The following is an 18,328-nucleotide window of genomic DNA, read 5'->3' on the forward strand; positions in this document are numbered from 1 at the left end:
GGTCATTTTTTTATTTTCCTGAGCATCAGTGCATTGTTTTCAGCTGAGGGAACCTGGAGAGTGCTTTTCACTGTGCAGAAGAGTACATCAACCTAAAAAAAACTTACAGATTGGTTCACATAACATTATATACGTGGAAAATATTAAGCCGTAATGCTCAGTTTCATTTCCAAGCACGAGCTAGGTAGTAGCATTCATGGAGAAAGACATGTTTATTTAAAATCTTATTGGATGCGTAAACCACCCATCTAAAGAATCCTTTTGTGCTTCTAGTTGTTCTGACAGCCATACCAGTCTCAATCTTACCTGGAACTTTTTAAACTGTGTCTTTTTACCTACCTTTAACTTCTTCCCAGCAGTCGCTTGCTAATTTAATTCCATTCTTCAAAGTGGGTGAAATTCACCTTTTATTTTTACATCACTGACTTCTGTTGAAATAAGTGTTGGCACTCTAATTTCAAATTCACCTGAACAGGAAGCAGTGGAGTGATCACCTCTGTTTAGCACTTGTTTTGCTAAGACTGCAACATTTGATTTCCCATTACATAAAATTATAAAAGTAACGATAAAAGTTAGTGACTTCCTTTCACTAATAAAGTGCCCGCATCTAAATATTTTTCTAACGTAGAATGTACATTTTCCTATGTAAAGTTCAACTTACTTTTGGTGTGAAGCTTTTGCTTTAAAAAGAAGTTAAAATAGGTCTCTGCCATCTTATCTTTTAAGAGCAGCTTGTGCTGTGTGGTTTCACATTGTACTGGAAATGGTGCAGATGCAGGTCACACCTGCAAGGACAAAGGGGAAGTGTTGTGTGGCACTATTTTTTGAGACAAACTGCTTTTCTGTAGGTGCTTGCTATGACTTGGGACAAACAGACATCACTGCTTCTTGGCCCACAGTGAGAGATATCTCTGGATTTTCTCCCCCTTTCACCTCTACTTAATTGTGTTTGTTGTAACTGGGATCCCAGTTTGGGGTTCTTTCTAGAAGTAGATGAACATTTGCTGATGAATTATTTACTGCCTGAAAAGAAAGCGGCTCTGGCATGACACCATTTAGACATGAGTCCATATTTTCAGTTTCAAAAGTACTTTCTTTAGCGCTTTTGACTGCTGTAGGATGCAGAATCAGGAAGGGTGACAAAAGGACTTGCAGCACTTGCAGGGCAGCTCGATTCATATTGAGTTCAGCTCACATCACCTTTCTTTTTCTCCTTATGTCAAAAAGCCTTTTGTTTTCATATCAGATTGACCCCAAAGATCTGTTTATTTATATTTGTTTTGGCCAGAAGATCAAACCAGCAATTTTCTTATATTCCTTTTAGTATTTCAGCAAGCCTTCTGCTTCAGAAACATGCGTCCAAAGTTAATAATGTATTTAAGTACCTTCTAGATTAAAGATGTTAAACATATGTCTGTGTTCCTGCATAGTTTCTGGGAGCAAAATACTGTCAGAAAAACCAATTGGACAGGCACCATTCCCCCAGTGCGATAGCTCCTGAGAGCGAGGATTATGTTTACAGGAGATAAATTAACCCAATATGATCTGAGGTCTCTGAAACTGGGAGCACATGCTCGTTCACCGCTGAGAGCCTGAAGCTGTTCAGGAAGCAGGGGATGCCGTCACGTGAATGTCTTTTCTTTCCAGCTATTTTCTTTCCAGCTCTAGGCTAGACTTCAACAGGGCAATTGGGGTTAGACTTAGCTTTCCTGTACCAAATTTCATGCTGTTAACTTCCTGTAGCTGTGACGACTTCTGCTGCTCTTGTTGCACACTGTTTGCTTTCTATACACCAGGGTTGTGTCGCAGGACCAAAACCTTTACGTACATGCAGAGTGGAGAAAGCAGAGAAATGAGGGGTTTCTTTTCCCATCTCCTTGGAGACTTGTGAGCAACTGAGAAGCCTGTGCTCAAAGATTTAATTTTACTGTTCCCCAAGTAAATGCATTCATGAAGAGAGCTGGTCAACATGGGGGAGGACCATAAATAAATTGCCCCTTGAGAATAGCAGCAGGCATTCACATTTCCCAGCTGCAGGAGATGTAAGCAAGATGCATTCTGCTAGCTTGGGGCATGAATCTATCCCCATGTAGTGTGCTGAAGTCATTAGTTCTTAAGGATTTCACACAGAATTGATTAGGAAAAACACTGATTTTCAACTAATGGCAGGTAATAACACTAAATTAAAAAAAATATAATTAAATTTATGATTTATTTTTTTTTTCCCCCTTCTATTGGTGTATAGGATGTCAGAAGCAGTGTGCAGTGTGGCAGCATTACTGGCAATCACATAACAGGAGAATCAGTAGGATGTCCCATATTTGAAATAATATTTGAAAGGAAGCAACATCGCCAGTGATACTGGTTATTAATCGGCTATAGGGGCTTCTACTTGCCTAGTTTGACAGGTTGCACAATAGTTCATGGAAAAGCAATTACTCTGCAATTTCTGCAGTGCTTCTTCCCACCTCATAAAGCCCCCAGAGATAATCCTGCTCCCTTTGTGCTGCAGTACCTTCTTTGGAGGGAAAAAAAAGGAGAATCAGTTTAGGTTTAGATGGGATTTTCCTACCTGGCAGAATACAACATAGGTTAACAGAGGAGTTTTGATGGGGAGAGAGAGGCAGAGAGGACAAAGAAGAGAGTGCTGTGGATCCTGGGCTTCAAGATCACATCAATGCTTAACACATTTCTAGTTCTTACTTCACACTGAAGAGGTATTCAGTTATTTTCAGGTTTTTTTTTTTTTTTTAGTTCTACCTATTAAGGAGCACCAATATCCAGTCCTCTTGAGGATTTGATCTCCTGGTTTTTCAAGTGTACTTAGCTTTTCCAGGTGCAGTGAAAATAGCACCTTCTCTGCCTTTTCTACTTTGCAGTGGAAACTTAGATCTTCATTCCCCACCCGCCATTCATCTATTCGGCCTTTCTATATTAATCCATCAAAAAAAAAAGGCAACATTTAAATGTAAATGGTGAATTGTTTGAGGTTCACATATTTGGCTCTTATTGTCTGGTCAGTGACTCCAAACTGTGTTGTTTTTCCAGGCTGCAAGACCCTTGAGGCAGGGCCTGTGTCTCCCTTGGGGGATTGTAAATGTCAGTCACACAGAGAATGCTCAATAAATAAATAATGCTGGTTTTGTTACTGTTGTATGATGTTTCCCTTGCCAGAGAAATTATAGTGGAGCAGAGATCAAAGCCCATATGAAACAAAAAGAGAAGTACTCTGATTTATCTACGCAGAGGACAGGAAACTGTGCGAGTGCACTCCTGCACACGCTTGATGTTACTTCTTTGCTTCTTTTTAAATTTTTTTTTACTGCTGGAGATTGAATACTTGGTCTGTTTTAAGTCCTTCAGCAGGCTTCAGTGACAACAATGCTGAAGCTCCAAACGGTTGAGGATTGGGGTAATGCAAGCACGGATATAATTGACAGAATTAGGAATGAATTCAGTAGGCAAGTTCCCTTCCAAATAATAGACTTAACTTGATTCAGTAAAGTCCTGAAACATGTGCCTGACATTTAATCTTGACTTCAAGAGGAGCTAAGCGGGTGCTTAAGCTGCCCTGAATAGCAACTGTCTCTGGAATACGGGCCTTTTGTGCCGTGCCCAGCAGTGGCAGTGGCCAAAGGGGATGCAATGGGTGTCAAGCAGCTCCGAGGGTTGTGCTCACCCTGTGAGTGTTGAAAACACTGCGCTTGGTTCTGTGCACAGTGACCAGCTCCAGCTTGCTAGCTGCAGTTCAGAGCTGAAACGTTAAACAGTGTCTCTGATCTCTCTGCTGCAGTCAGCACACTGAGATCCTGTGCATCTCTCTAAGCTTTCCACAGAAAGTGCTGAAGTGTTCCCCCAGTTCTTTGTAAGTTGTTGCCTCTATGGTATGGAAACTATCCACAGTACTTATACAACTTCATGCAAGCACTTTTCTTTTTCCAGATCACTCATAGAATAAATTCTTTATTATGAACAGCTCAGAAAGTAAGTAGACACCTTTTTCATTTAAGCTGATAGAAGTCAGGAAGTCAGTAGTATTACAGTGGCACAATTTAGCACAAAATTAGACCTGATGTCTGATCTGAGCCTTGGAGAAACTCTTCCCACAAAGGACCCTTGGACATGGCCATTTGGCAAAGCCCACCCTGCCTTGATTGGCAGCTGGTGGGGAGGATCACAACCCTCACATTTCCAGATCCTTCTGTAACCCAGGTGGAAGCCCACCCTTCAACAAAGGTAGATACTGCTGTGTAGAGTGAGGACCAATACCTGATCCTAGCTGATTGCTTTTATTGCACAAGCACATGGAAATGGAACGATGGGAAGCGAAATTTCCCCTGTTCAGTGTGTTGCCCAGCAAACAGAGGCGGTGCTGCCACTAGGAGATGCTGCTGTATGCAGAATAACAGTGCTGGGAAAGACAAAAAGGAAGGAAGAAATACTTCAAACTCGGCTGAGCCACAGCACTTTTTTTGTAGGCATTCAGGGGTGAAATTTGAGACAGAAATATGTACAAGACGGTTGTGCTGAGTGAAACAGTAACTCACAGTTTGCAGAAATTTGGGAGGACTACTTTGGCACTTAAAAAAAAGGCATTGCCTTTTAGTTTGCTATGAATCACTAACCCAGGAGTTTACTTCCCTGATCTAGAATATTGACTGCTGGGATTTGGGTAACAAAAAGATCTGTGTTTCTGTATGTGGACAGGTTTAGCTTGCTCGATAATATGACTTAAACATATATTGAAAAAAACTTCCAGAATAAAATTAAATTAAAATGCAGGGACGTAATTAAACAGAGACATTAGAAATACGCCTGGGAATTCAAGTGAGGGGATTTCCTATGTCTGGGCAGAAACCCGATAGGTTTAATGGTGATTCCAGTTCGAAACTAAGGTGTTGGAAAAGCTTTTGCTAGAGCTGTGTTGAAGGACTTCCAAAAATATGAAGATTAACTGTAAACTCCATTTACATGTTTATATTTGCTTGTCGCTGTAGCAAAACTCCAGCTGCTGTGCAGCTTTATCACACTCTGTCTGCAGTGGCTGGGGACGTTGTGAGTGCTCACATTGTTCATTTGCCATGAGATAGTATTGTCTTCTGCTGGGCTATGATGCTTGCTGCCATAAAATGTCAAATGTGAAAATTAGTGAAACAATGTCAAATTTGTATTGTCCTTTGCCAGCATAAATGGCTATTCATCCACAGAGAGCCCACTTATCACTAGCCATCTTTGCTCTGTGCCTTTTGGGACATGTTCACTCAACTCTGGGAATCTTTGTGAAGGCTTTTATGTTTTGCTTTGTTTTGCTCAGGGTTCTTTGAGGGGTGGGTGGGAGAAGGGATAGTTTTTAGAAGCATTTTGGACGTATAAGTTGCTGCAGTTCTCTTGCCCCCATTTTATAGAGTAAGGTTAACATCTTCATACTTGTGCGTTTATTTTTAGCTACCCTATTTCCATATTTAGTGAATGTATTTCTCAGCCTTGCATAAAAAGAAGCCATTTATTTGAGTATCTAAATGCATAGAATGAAAAGTCCAGAATAGGGTATAAATACGAAGCTCAGTTCCCAGTCAGACTGAACTCTCTGTGCATTTATGGCTCCCCCTTACGCATATACTATATTGCACACCTAAGGCAAATGTATATTCTTCAAGGTGGCATTTTAGGGAAAACAGACTCCTCAGCCACTGCCTCCATGCAACTTCCATCGCTGCTGCTGCCACTTTTGTGACCAGATCGCACTTCAGGTCCTGCTGAGGGCAAAACCAGCAGCATGGGAAGTGGGAGTGGGATGTGGGGAGCGTGGGTGTGAGGTCCTAAAGAAGATAAGAGGACAATGTGGTGAAGGGGACAGACACATGGTGTATTTTACATTTGATGTTTTCGCCTGGGTCAGCGGTCATCAGGTGTCACAGCAAAATTCCAGGTTGGCCTTGCTAATGAGCCAACAGTAGTTCTGTGAGGTTTTGGAGGGAGGAGACAGGGAGATAAATATTTCCTGGAAGGATAATGTAACTGTTTAAATTTAATTGGGTAAGCTGAAAAACTTGTTCTTGATCAGAAAGCCTATGCTGGTAAGCCCTAAGCTTCCAGGAAAAGTCTGTCTTGTAGAACAGGGAGCATGATGAGAAATAGTTTAATTTTTGCTTTTTCTATTCTATAAGGCTTGCAAATATTCCTTGCGTGGTAAGTGTACTTGTGAGGTTTCCAAGGATTTCCACGTGCAATAGACAGATTTCCTTTTTTTCTTTAAGAAACTGTTGGGAAGTTTGTGCTGATTTTTTCAGCCGTTCCACTGGCGGGACCCGGCTGGTGGGTCTGCCATCAAAACTTGATCCTGGGTTATATCAGTTCCTGGTTGCTTTTGAGAGGAAGGAAGGGGATGATCTTAAGACATGTATATGCTTTGCAAACAGATGGAACACTAGGCCCTGCTACAGGCAGCACAAAGTCTACTTTAGGCACAAGTTGCTGATATTACTTTACCATAAAGTGGGTGCAGATGTTATTGGTGAGCAGAGGAACATTGGAAACCTTTCAAAGGAAATGCATTTAAGGAGGGATTTGAAGGAGGAAGTGGTGGGAGCTTTGCACGTGAGAGGTTATGATGAAATGGTTAGGCTTGATCCGTAAATGACAGGACAACATTCAGAACAGTCTCACCAAGCAAATCATGGGATATCTGATCTGCAAGTATCAAGCCTGAAAGTCCCTTGGCTGCTTGTGAGCATTTCACAGTGAATTCTTGCAAAAGTTAATCTTAAATGTGTGCCCTCCTTTGGAAGGAGGATTAACAGTGCTCCTAGGAGTACAAAAATGGGAGGCATACTCAGTTGCACAAGAATCTTGATTAACCAGTCTACAGTCACAGAGGGTGAGAAAGAAACTAAAGATAGTGGTTGATGCCAATGCTGCTCTTCTTGCAGACAGGCCCACTGTTACGTGGAGCTTTTTGTATGAAATTAATTTCAAAGCTAGCACAGGGAGAATGGAAACCCCTTTAATGAGCAGATGATGGCGTTTTCGGTATCATCAGGGCAATCAGGAGCTTTTTGGAGCTGAGGCTGGACACTTTGCCTGGTAGGAGGATGTCAACACTACTTCAACCTTTCTAAAAAGTACATTCACTCCCTAGTAATTAATGTGCAGAAGAAAAAGACTGATTGAAGGAATTAAATAAAAGGAAGGACAAATATAGAACAGTTAACTGGAGGCTCTGGTCAAATCCATTCTTCTCAGCTCTTCCATTCTCCACTGTTTAACTGCACCCCACCACAAAGTTCAGCTCAGTGCGTATGAATTTATTGGGGATCTCTTCTCTGTTTTTAATACGTTGATGTATCTAAACACAATTTCACAGGAAAAGAGAGGATCTGGACTTACAAATGTCGCTAACATTAATGGAAGCCCCGCTTCTCTGTTCTTCAATTGCCTTGAGACTGTCCAGACGGGGGGCAGATCCTTGTCTCCTATCAGTTTTCTACTGAGCACTCACCCAAGTGAGTTACTGCAGGCTTATGCAAACAGAACTGCAGAATTGGACCTTTTGGTTTTCTGCATGTACCCTGCTGTGCTGATGATTAGTCTTTTTAAAATCAAGAGAGATGAGATAAGAGCACTAAGCTCTGCTAACAGAGCCAAGCCGTGTATGGACTTTGGGTGATCCACTCTTCTTAAATCACTGCCTAATTCCTTCAATTACTCAAAAGCCAAACCGAGAAACTAATCTATCTATGGCCAAAGTATTTCTGTTCCTAAAAAAGCCAGACAGTGAGCTCCATCTGCAGATTTGGGGAGCTTTTTGCTGTTATTATTTTAAGGTGATGTCTTCTGAGTAGCTGCCATCTCTCATCGCTGTCAGAGCAGACTCGCAGTTCAGACTTGCTGCTGGCACAGTGCCTTGTTGCAGAAATGGTTTATTTGTATAGATTTCTGATTCTTCGTATGTAGGAGACCTAATGCATTTTGTTCATTCTTCTTCTGGTTGAAAGTGGCCAGTTCTCATTCTCCTTTTATAGCCTCTATGTAGTTAACAGCTACCAACTGCTCTCATGGAATGAGGATGAGGATTTGTAGTAATTCTCTACCACAAACAGCTCTCTGGATCTGTGCCAGCTTCTTCAGCGCTACCCCACTGGGATCCCACCACTTGCGTTTAGATCCCTCGATCTCTCCTTCGCTATCTAATTCCACGCGCTTGCTTCCTGGCGAGATCCCTCAACAACACAGCCCCGCAGAGTGAAGCTGACAGCCTCCACACCAGGGTTTTTTAGGAAGGGTTGAAAGACACTTTCATATCCTGGCGAGCTGGCATCTAAAAAGTGGGAATGTTGGCAGCTTACTCTTGGATCGGCCATTCTGGGGAAAATAGCTTCATCTTGCTCTTCATTTTTATGCCTTTTACAGTCTTGTGTACAGAGTTTTACTTATTTTCTTGGTGGAATAGATTAAGAACTGTTGATTAGATAAAGACAACATCACAGTTGGTTGAAAACCATTTTAAAAAAGTTTAGGGAGACAAATAAGTAACGTTTCCCTCATAATTAAACCAGTGGCTGAGCTGCTCAAGCACAGAATGTCTATATTTTGGGCCATTTATCTGCATTCCCAAGTACAACCTTTCGAGTTAGCTTTAGGTGTTTCCGAAAAAAATCTTGGCCAATTGTCAACAACACAATCAACAAACAGAGAAGTTAATTCTAAGTAGACCACCCTGAAATAGTTCTGCTTTTGCTGGCAATTTATACCATTTCCCCCCGGATCTCTCCCTTGAGTGGAATATCCTGTTGGATTTATTGTGGCTTCAGCACAAATATGGTAGCGAAGTCCTCTCTAAATTTTCTCATGAGGAAGGATTCAGCTGTAAATGAGGAAATAAGATGTCAGAGATAGCATATAGCTTATTTATAACCTTCTTCTTGAAAGCAAATATCTTCCACCATCTTTGAGCCCTACTTCTTGGATTCTTTATCCTGCAGAACAGGCAAAGCTCTGCTCGGCAAAGCTATTTATAATGAATCAATAACATATATTTTGGCCCTGCGCAGAGAAGTGGGAAGGCAGTGTATCTCAGTTGCAGTGGAAAGAAAAATATGCCTTTAGAGGACATTTAGACTTCTGTTTTACAGCTGGGAGCTGCTCACCTTTTTTTTTTTTTTTTTTACGGAAGACAGAGGAGTACTGAATTCACCTAGCAAACCCACAGGATGGCTTTTAGTACAGATGTTTCTGATGCTTTGGAGCTGGGGTATTCAAATGGGGCACTCCGGTGTGGATAAGGATTTTAAGCACAGTGTGCCCAGACCTCGCTGAGGTCTATGACTGACACGTGGGAAATCTGTATTTATTGCAAGACCTGACAGGTCTCCCAGGGGGCAGCTGCAGTTCGCTGCCTCAGTCCCCAGCTGTGGCCGTGACATGTGCTGCTTTTCCAGGACCCGAACCCCAGTGAAACCAACCAGCTGGCCTTGAGCTCCTCTGTTTTGGGACTCTTCTTGTAGGTCAGTGTTGAAAATATACCAATATTACTTTCCCAGGGGCCATGAAGAGTTTTAGCATTTTGTTAAGTGGTGCTAGGTTGAGTAGACTGTATCCTGAAATGCAAATGTAAATGTGGCCTTCCACCAGGTTTAAAACAGCGGTGGACTATTTCCTTTTTGATGACTATCATGCAGAGGCATTAGTATGAAGTGTTGGAGGGATTACATGGCCTTTCCTTTACTGCTGGATAGGAAGTCTATATTAAAGGAATCCTGTGATGGAAACATTGAGAGTCAGACTACTGGCACTTGGTCCTGACACTAAAGTCGTAACTAATGAGCACAAGCAGGTGCACAAAGAAATCTATCATAAATCCCACAATAATGGAGTTTAGCACTAGTATGGTCCATATTCATACATTATACCCCATGAGGCTTGAACGCCGACATAACCAGTCACAGCCAGAAAATAATCACTAGTAGGATGTGAGGAATTAGTTTCAGTACTGATAGAAATTGCACCTCAGGTGCAAAATGCTTAAAAAGTAGATGTACGTGGGAAAGCAGTGTTATTTGCATGAAATATTTTTACAGTGATGCATGTGAAAAAATAAGAACTTTGTGCTGTAAGGTTAAGTGAGTTTAACAAGAAAATCACAGAAGATACTGCCTTCAAAGAAATATGTCTTCCAGACACATGCACAACTGCTTTTATTAGTGGCTTTTTACTTATCTTCTAGCCTTTGTTTAAATAAGAATCCATTTTGGTGTCTTTTGCACCCACAAAATATCAAATCTGAATTTACTTCAGCATTTACATCTTTGTTTTTATATTGATTTAGACATTAGTTATAACTAGAAAACCCATTTTTACACTATTTCAGTTCAGATATTGTACTGCATATTGTAGGTTCCCACCACTCTTGGTACTGCATGTGCAGAAAACAGACAACAATCTTTGCAAGAGTGCACGTCCCAGTGTAAAGCATTTCTGCTAACGTGACTCAGGTGCACACGTCCATAAAATAACAGTGTAAAAGGAAGGGAAGGCATTCTGCTGGGGAACAGTTTTTGCTGGCTTGCTAAGTCTGTGGTGTTCTCCCACTTTGTTAAATCATTATCTGGTGTTTGAGCAGAATGCAAACTCCTCATTCCAGAGGTGAATAAGAGGAAGCTGTATTGACTCTTACTGATGAGCGGTGCAAGCAGCAGGGTGAACTATCAAGACACAAACTCGTGTCAAGACAGCAGTCATGCTGGGCTGAGGCAGTATTTTAAATTTGTGGTTGGCTACATCTTATCAGAGAGCCTTGCTCCGAAGACTGAAAATACCAAAAGGCCCCTGAAAAATGTGCACCTGGAGAAGAAGTAGTATTCAGAATACTGGTCACTATTGGGTTCAAGGATGCATTATTAGTAGGATATTGTTTCATTTCCTAGTACAGGCAATTGCTCTCTTCAAGGTGTTCATCATAGAATCATAGAAGAGTTTGGGTTGGAAGGGACCTTCAAATGTCATCTGGTCCAACCCCCCTGCTGTGAGCAGGGACATCTTCAACCAGATCAGGTTACTCAGAGCCCCGTCCAGCCTGGCCTTGAATGTCTCCAGGGATGGGGCATCAACCACCTCTCTGGGCAACCTGGGCCAGTGTTTCACCACCATCATTGTAAAAAATTTCTTCCTCATGTTTAGCCTGAGTTGCTCCTCTTCTGATTTAAAACCATTACCCCTTGTTCTTTTTCTATTCACGTTGCCTCTAGGACCACAATTTCACTTTAAAGCAGAGTTACTGTCAGCACAGTTTTAAATTTAAGCAAGAGTAAAATACGTAGAAATTATAGACCCATCAGAGGAGTTCTTATCTTCAGGGAGCTGGGCTCACTTAAGACAGGTCTACATTTGTTTTGTGAAGCTAGGAAAGATGGGTTTAGAGATACTGTGTTTTGTTTCATTTCTTCCTGAGAGATGTCTTTTACCATTTTTAGATATGAATTTGGACAGAATAAATTTAATTCCTATCAAAATTAGTTTAGGTTTCAATTTGTTAGCTCATTCTTGCATTGAGAGTAAATCAGATAAATCCATTAATCAGTGTTAATTTTCTGTTTCCTAACACTGTAGGTAGCTGTAACATAATAGCAGGACAATGACTGGTTATTTCCCTGAAATGTCTTGAAGTCCCAGGGCTGCACTGTAATATTCTCTAGGTTTAACATGCATTTACTAACAGCATAAGTTCTACCCACAAAGCATATGATTAGAAAGTGCTGAAAGAAATGTTGATATTTAATTTCCTTTACATTAGCAGTGGAATTCCAGAAAGAAATAAAATTTAAGAGCTCAGAAACTGAACAAGCAAAAGGGAGACTTGGGGGAAAGCTTCAGTTTTCTGCTGTGCATTTGAGTTTACTTAAGGAAATGTGATTTACTTGTGCATGTGGAGCAGGGAGGCAGTGGTACTTCTCTCTGCAGGATCCTGGACTAATTGTGCCCAGTTCCTGAGTATGTCATTGCCAGAAGAGTTGGTGACAAACTAATTGCATTGCTTTTCTCTGAGTTCTCTCCAGTTGCAGTTTGAAGCAAGCTTGGCTAAGCAATGGGCGATATGATATCCATACATGTTAGCCAAAGCAGTAAAAACCAATAGGAATGAGTTAATACAGTGTGAGTGAATAATGTAGGTGAAATTGAGGGCGCTGGTTTGTGATCCCTGTCAGATTTGGCAGCGGCTGCTAAATCCCAGCTGCCCCAACCAGCTGTCCTGCCCATTTTTTAAGGTTACTGCTTCTGTAGCAGAAGTGACAGAGATGGAGATGTACCTGCTCCTCAGCAGCAGTGCCCTGCTCAGTATTTCAACCTAAATTAAACACAGTGGTGCTTTAAGTTGATGTATTCTGGGCCCCTCAGTTCCAGAAGGACAGGGAACTGCTGGAGAGAGTCCAGCGCAGGACAACAAAGATGCTGAAGGGAGTGGAGCATCTCCTGTGTGAGGAAAGGCTGAGGGAGCTGGGGCTCTGGAGCTTGGAGAAGAGGAGACTGAGGGGTGACTTCATTAATGAGTGTCATGAGGATGGAGCCAGGCTCTTCTCAGTGACAACCAATGGTAAGACAAGGGGTAATGGGTTCAAACTGAAACACAAGAGGTTCCACTTAAATATAAGAAGAAACTTCTTCTCAGTGGGGGTGACAGACACTGGCCCAGGCTGCCCAGGGGGGTTGTGGAGTTTCCTTCTCTGCAGACATTCAAACTCGCCTGGACACCTTCCTGTGTAACCTCATCTGGGTGTTCCTGCTCCAGCGGGGACTGGATGACCTTTTGAGTTCCCTTCCAATCCCTGACATTCCGTGATTGTGTGATTCTGTGATATTGGGTTGTGTACTGTGGCATCAGTGGAGCTGATGTGTTGCCTGCTATGCTGTCTCTGACATTGAGGGAGCAACTTTTGACAGAAGGACAGAGAGGATTCGAGGGGCAACAAACTTTTTGGATGGCATTGCTGTACATGCTGGGAATTGTGTACTGTATCACTAAACTGTAAGACTCCAAACCTGTGGGAAGAGGACAAATCTGCTTGTGCAAACTCCCTGTTAGTGATGTATTAGAATATTAGAGCAGCCTTACATATTCACTAGGTTTCTTACTGTCTTCATCAGCTTTGAAAGTAGTGTGACAGGTCAAAACCTCAAAATGGAATTCTGTAATACTTGAATTCCCTGGAATTTTGGTTTCCAAAGGCAATTGACAAGCCTATTAATTTATCATGCTCTTTGCCATTTCCCTGACTTCAACACAAGTGTTCACAGAATTTGCAAGGAAACCAAAACTAGCTCTAAAGGGTTTATAATCCAACAGTCAGACCATGACACAGAATTAAATCAAGGCTGGGCTATAAGTCTTTTTCAACAGCATGGTAGACAGCTTTCCACAACCACATTATCTGAAAGAGAAATTCTAGGGCTGCAGAGGAGCTCAGGTGCACTCAGGAGGGAATGAGTGGACCCTTCCACACGACAGACATTCAGCAATGGATTAAGCATTTTGAGAAGTCCGTCTGAAGACACATTCTCTGAGAGTTGTGGGAAAAAGTAAGGGCCCCAAAGCCAGAGCAGAGTCAAAAAACATCAAAAAATACAGCTCACAATTCTCATACATAGGTTTCACAAAGTTTTAGGGAACCTGGAAACTGAAGATGTTCTTCCACAAGTGAATGAGCACTTTTCTTCCTTCAGCCTCGGTAACTAGGGCAGAAAGTAACTCCTTCTTGCAACCCTTCCCATGGGAGCAGGTCTCCACTTTTGTTAGTGGAGACACAGAGGAACAAGCAAGTATAGTTAGACAGCAGAGGGAGGGGGGAACTCACAACTGTAAATAATCATAATGCTCCGAACTATCATCTAAGCGTGGAATTTATTTTACATTCCTTGGAGGTGTACAGAGTTTTTAGCCATGCTGTTTTTTGCCTTTGAAATTGAGCTGAACTAAACGAAGAATCTGCGAGATCAAGTCCAACGTGCAGACTGAACTGGATTAGTGTGGGAAAGCTAAATATAGACAGTGTCTCTAATCAGAGATGGAAGGCCAGGAATGGAGCGGCATGGCACACAAGATGCAGAGAGATATTCAATTAACCTTAATTCAAGTTCCATGTTTCAGTCTGTGCTGCTCTGCTCGCTGAAAGTGTGCGCCAAAGGACTCGTGATATTTTGGTGAGGGCATTGCGATCTGTTGAGATTTTCACAGCCCACATCTAAAATCTATTTTTAGACTTCAGCTCTTAAAGGAAAAAAAAAAAAGGTAAGCTAAGCCAATTTTCTAACAAAGTCTTAGAACAATATTCATTGCTGGGCTGACAACCTTAATGGCCAGTTACGGATGAGCTACAAACCCAGAAAATGAGGCTTATAATGGAAGCTGCAATTCAACCATGTAACGATAGCGTTGCAGTTGGGATACGCTAACACAGAGCCATTCCCTGCCTGAGTGAACTGGCTGCCTCCGAGTTATGAGGAATTCACCGCTCCGTACCCATCGCCTCTGAGCTGAAAAGCAAGCGGCAGACATGTCCTTCACTGCTAAGCATCAGAAATGTCAGCTTATCGAGTAGTATCATGGCTAATTTCAGGCCTGGAAATAAGAGAAGGACATTTGGAATGCACTGTAAATAGTTGGCAAACTGTAGAATAGGCCACTAGGAGAGAAGGGAGAGGAAAGAGTAAAGAATCAGCCTTTCAGTGGCTTAAACCGTGCCCATAAACAAGGGACAGATGTTTCCTATTGGAGCATCCAGTTTATAATACAGCTTCATCCCTGCAGAGCAGCACACTGCAGCTTCTTTATGTAACTGCAATGTAACAAAACATAGCTGAGCGTTTATGGAAGCATGTTGATTTGTAAAACATTAAGGGTAAAATCAGATAGAGTTAAGAGCAGGTGGCATGTCTCTTGCTAAGTACCTAATATTTCCATGTACCGCAGCACACTTACTTGTCTGCCTTCACAGAAGATGCTGTTACATTACTGTGGCCAGTGCTGCTTGTAATTTCTGAATGCTACCTTTCACATTTCTGCAAGACATGAAAGCATCCAGAAGGTTGAGATTTAGACTGCCCACGGCCAGATAATTGAGGGCTAATGTACTCTCCATATCCTTAAGTCTGTTTCCATGCACAAGTGCATTATGGTGTTTTATTACCAGATCGTGTAACAGTGTGATGTGACAATGTGACATACTATTCAGCAAAACAGGAAATGTTGAGAAACCTTTCTGTGTTATTCACATCAGGAGCTTTCAATAATAAAAGTGACGTGCCCTCTGTGGTGGAAGGAGTACAGATGCATTGACATTCTTCATAGAGCATCGTTCTCGTCATGATGGTAATGACAGACTTTGCATGCTTATCCTGTCACCCATAAAAAGCGTATGTTTATTTCTATAGAAGCAGATTGTTCTCCACCCCATGTTTACTCAAGTAAGCAAGACGGTTGCAGGATTAAGGGTCTCAACAACATCAGTAGGATTAAAGCGAACATTTTTCAGAAGTGGCTGGGATTTGTTGAAAGCCTCTTTCCTTAAAGTGTTATTTTTGATGCATTCCAGCAAGCGCCGTTTTTACTGGGTTCATCACATACTGCAGTGCCTCAGCTACCAAATCTGGATCCAGATTGATAGCTGGATCAAAGTTGTAGCTCTTTCTGCCCTTCACAGAGTAAAAAAATTGTGGTTTATAACAGCCAGACCCCTAAGAGCAGAGCTTAGTGTCAGGAGATATGGGGTCCCTTTCTGGATGTGATCTCAGGTACATCACTTGATTGGTATTTCAGTTTCACCATTTCCAACAGAGGTAAATAAACTTTTGTATCTGTTGAAAGAGAATCATATCTATAAGACACATAAAGCATATTAACATGCAGGTATTCAAGGTGTTATTTTATAACATAGAATAGTTCTGGGACACCCTTGGGGACACCCTCCCAACCTTATCCAAAAGTCCAGACCTATTTGTTTCACAAGCATCCCTGTTCAATCGTTCTTAATGATTTCTGTCTGTGAGACTGCACTGGCAGCCCTGCCCCAGTTTGTCACCAGCATTTGGAAATGTTTTCCGCGGTTGTACATCCCGTGAAGTGCCCCTTGCTGAGCAAGTGCTCCTGTGCAGTCAGCAGGGGCAGCCAGGACGGCGTTCGCCAGGGTGTGAATTTGCAGCACATTAGCTGCTCTACATTAACTCCTGTAGTAAATGTGTCATTGTGCTCACAAAAGCATTCTTAGTGCAGATTAGGGCTATCCGCACAGGAAGCTAGTGCAGAGTAGCTAGGGCTGTATAAATTCACACCTTAGCTTAGTTGGTACTAAATTTCCCCTGCAAACAAGCCCACCATCTATCCACCGACTTAGCATGCCTGCCTTGTAGTGCTGCTTTTCCTCCAGTCCCTAATTTCTGAATATGCTCACCAATGCATCTTGCTTTTTGCCTTTGAGAGTCATTCATTACACACTACCCATCGGACAAACTTCAGGTCCTGTGGCTATTCTTACATGTGGTACCAACAGCCTTTTAGCTCTCAGTTTTAGGTTTGGCTGCTGGAAAACGTCGATGCCATAGGGTGATACCTCAACTTACACTCACTGCCATATTTCCAACTACTGCTGGTATTCCCTCTACGACCGTCTTTCTCCATCCTCCACAACCGACTTAATGTCCCCCTGACTCCTCTGCAGCTCTTTATAGCTGGCTTGGATTAGAGTTGTGTGAGAAAAGCAAAGCCTTAACACAACCTAAGCGTGAACTCATTGACTTACCCCATATTTAGAGAGCAGCATGCTCAGGGCACCACGTGGAACCCTGCCTGAGCAGAGCTGTTACCATTTAATTACACGTTTTACAATAAGTTCAACACTTCTAAATTGTTTGGACACCTTTAACTGGGTATAAAGTTATCCATCGTAACCCAGAAACGCTATAAACTTCCCTTCAGCACCGCCTCGCTGCCTGCTTTTATGTTGCTGAGGCTTGCTGCCTGTTGGTTGGACTGTTCAGGGCAGGATCGATGTCTTTTATACTTCAGCAAGGCCCAGGAGAATGGGGGACCCCTATCCTGTTGCACGGGGGCATAGCTGCAGCACAAGTGATGGTGATCATGATTACAGCTGACAAGTGAAATAAATGGTGCTCTGCAAACCTCTTCCACTTCAGCTGCATTCACGTGAAGGGCAGAGAATACAACTATGATCCCAACTTTGAAAGCGAGGATCAAACTGGTAGTGTTACAGTTGTGTTTTCCTTCCATTTTTCATGACCGGATTACACACCTTATTAAGAATATTTTTGTGCACGCTTTGTATTATTCTTTTGCCCTCAACAGTGAAGGAATGTAGGAGCAAGCCTAGCTTTTCTATGCTTCCTCTCTTTCCCCCTTGCTAAAGTATGTGGGACTTGATGTCTGATCCGTACGGTTTCTAGGGCAGGCTACTCAAAGAGAATACACCATTATTAATACAGGACATCACTGAGATGCTCGAACAATGCCCCATTGTGAGAATGGGGAGAGGCTGTTGATGGTTCAGCTCCAAGCCTTGAATTCCCTCTGCTAACCCCACAACTGACCCACAGGAACCTTTTCTCCTTGTCTGCTGCCCCTCTCTTTTCCTGAAGAGTCTTTGTTGCCTTTCTGTTAATAAGGGTCCTTGGCGTACTCATTTGCATGGCAATTTGCCATTCCAGCTCATGGATAATCCATAGCCAGGATGTTGCTTGAGTTCTAGAAATAAACACAAAGGATCCAGAGACCTTCAATATTGTATTCGAGAATGTGCTTTGCGGAGGAGAAAGAAGACCGTTCCCCCTCTGCTCTCAGCTTCTGCGCTGTGCCTCTGTCAGACACCGAGTTATTAATGCAGTAAGTGGGAAATACTTTTCAAAATCCTCTCTGAAAGCTTGATGAGGTGTATGCCCACTGCCCTGTAACCCAGACAGAATACTAACTTTTTATCACAAGGCCATCATAAATAACAGATTTTAGGAGAAGCTGGAACCTTTGCTAGGAAGTCTTACTGCTCCACATCCACAGATGGAAAGCTCTTTAGGATGGACACCTTGTACTGATTTCCTTGCTGAAAACCTTCGTAAATGCAGATTTTGGCTTCCTACCCAGAGCTTTGAAGAAATTACTCTAATAAAACCTCTCCTCCTCTCCCCAAGAGATTTTTATTTATTTATTCCCCCCTCCCAGAGCTACTGGTGTCTCAGTGTGAGTGAGTGTAGCCAGGGTGTTTAGCAGAGCAGGTATTTGGAAGAGAGTGCACCTAATTCTTGCCTTTGACCCTGCAGACCCACACTCAGGCAA

The sequence above is a fragment of the Patagioenas fasciata genome, chromosome 4, assembly GCF_037038585.1.
Source record: "Patagioenas fasciata isolate bPatFas1 chromosome 4, bPatFas1.hap1, whole genome shotgun sequence".
In the NCBI taxonomy this organism is placed as follows: domain Eukaryota; kingdom Metazoa; phylum Chordata; class Aves; order Columbiformes; family Columbidae; genus Patagioenas; species Patagioenas fasciata.